This window comes from Nicotiana attenuata, chromosome 6, assembly GCF_001879085.1.
Source record: "Nicotiana attenuata strain UT chromosome 6, NIATTr2, whole genome shotgun sequence".
Taxonomy (NCBI): domain Eukaryota; kingdom Viridiplantae; phylum Streptophyta; class Magnoliopsida; order Solanales; family Solanaceae; genus Nicotiana; species Nicotiana attenuata.
In genome coordinates, this window is record NC_031994.1 from 7,917,631 (window position 1) to 7,919,965 (window position 2,335).

Genomic DNA, 2,335 nt, shown 5'->3' on the forward strand with positions numbered 1-2,335 from the left:
CAACCTTTGACTACACTTTTCCAAACGAAGGAGCAATATCTTAAATTAATGTTTTGCCATACAAGAAAGAGAGGATAGTGGCCCAAGGGGAGTGATTTAATTGGATTAATCTCCAAGCGAGGTTTGCTAGGTTAACGATATTTTTATTTCTAGCAGCATGAATACCTAGACCTCCATGATCTTTAGGAGATGTAATAGTTTTCAATTGATAAGGTGAATTTTCTTTTTTGTATTTGTGGTACCCCATATAAAATTTCTTTGTATCCTGTCAATGTGTTTGAGAATGTTAGAGGGTAGGAGATTAAATTGCATAACATGGTTAGGTTTACTATTAAGAATAAAGTTAGCTAGATTTGTTCTACCCGCTAAATTGAGAAAATTTAATTTCCATAAGGCTAATCTCCTAGTCATATTGTCGAGTATAAATTGATAGTCTGAGAATTTGGACTTTTTATTGATTATTGGGAACCCTAGGTACTCCCAAAAGACTTACTTATTTTGATACCAAATAGATTTGCTAGGTAATTTGATGTTGTTGGTGGGCAATATTTGGACACTACAATTTTCTATTTTTGGTAATTTATCTTCTGCCCTAATAAGGAGCAGAAGTTTTTAAGGCAAGAGAGAATAGTACTAGGAGAATTTCTGTCCATGTTGCACATTAAAGTAAGATCGTTCGTATAGAATAGGTGAGATATGGGGTATTTATTTTTACCAAATTTGATGGGGGGCCATAAGTTGATGTCAACCATGTGAGAAATTTGGGTTGAAAGCATGTCCATACACAGTATAAAAATATATGGGGACAGGGATCGCCTTGTCTTATACCTCTACTAGGATTGAAGTAGGTGCTAGTGTTACCATTAACCAGAATGGAGATTCTACTAGTAGTCACACAGTTCATGATGAGTTTTAGGATCTTAGGGGGAAATTTAAAATGGCATAGAGTTCTGTAGATAAAAGCTCATTCCAAACGATCGAATGCTTTTTCAAGGTCTATTTTTTGAACCATATTTGATTTAGAGATTTTGTACTTGTTTATTCTTAAAATAAGCTCTTGAATAACAATAGCGTTATCACTAGCTCGTCTGCATTTTAGGAAACTGACTTGGTAGGGACTGATGATCTTTGCCAGGTAGGGTTTTAATCTATTCGCTATGATCTTAGTGATCCTTTATAGATAGTGTTACATAGACCTATTGGATGGAAGTTTTTAAGATTGTTGTCATTTGGAATTTTTGGAATGAGATACAAGTATGTGTCATTAATTCCAGCTAGCAGAGACCCTGATTCAAAAGCTTCATGATAAAGACTGACCACCGATTGATTAATCAAATTTCAATATTTTGGAAGAAGAAGTGGTGTAAACCATCGGAGCTAGGAGATTTATTAGGCTTGAAGGAAAAAATGACATCTCTTATTTCATGAAGGCTCATTGGATTATCTAGCGAAGATAGATCTATTATTTTGTGACTAGTAGTATCATTTTTTATATCTTTCCAGTTTGAGGTGACATGATTGGTGGTAAAAATCTCTTGAAAATATGATTTAGTGTGATCCATAATTTTTAAAGGGACATCTATCCAATTTCCCTCAGAATCTTTAAAGGAGACAATTTTATTAATCCGTCTTTTGTTTGTGGTGCTTATGTGGAAAAACTTAGAATTCAATCACCCTCGTTAAGCCAGTGAATTCTAGCTCTAAATTTCCAGTAATCATTATCCATCCTGAGGCAATTATTAAATTCAATCTTAAGGTTTGCCTCTAGATTGGTCAAGAAAAGGTTGTCCATAAGCCTTGAAATTTTCAATACCATTAAGCCTTGCTAAAAGATTATTTTTCTTTTTGGAAAGGTTCACAAACGTGTTAATATTCCATCTAGTAATAGTATCTTTAAAGCTTGTGGTTGCCTTTGTAAAATCATTGTTAAGCCAACTTTTTTTTTACAATGGTAGCAAAATCAGGATGGCCAGTCCAAAATATTTCTAACCTGAAGGGCTTTGGTAGGAAGTAGTTATTTTTAGGGATTAATTCTAGTTTAATGGGGTTATGATCTGAGTGTGTTTTAGGTAGGTGAATTACGGAAGCTTTAGGGAATATGTTAATCCAGGATTCATTAGCAAATATTTTATCAAGTCTTTCCATTATGCGGCTAGAATTTTGTTTCCTATTATTCGACCAAGTAAATTTACACCCTTTGAAACCTAAGTCTAGCAGCTCACATTAGTTAATCTTATTCCAAATTTTAGAAGCACGTCTCCTATTAACAGGATTGCCACCATGCTTTTCATTGGCCTTTAAAACATCATTAAAATCCCCCCCCCCCCCCCCACCA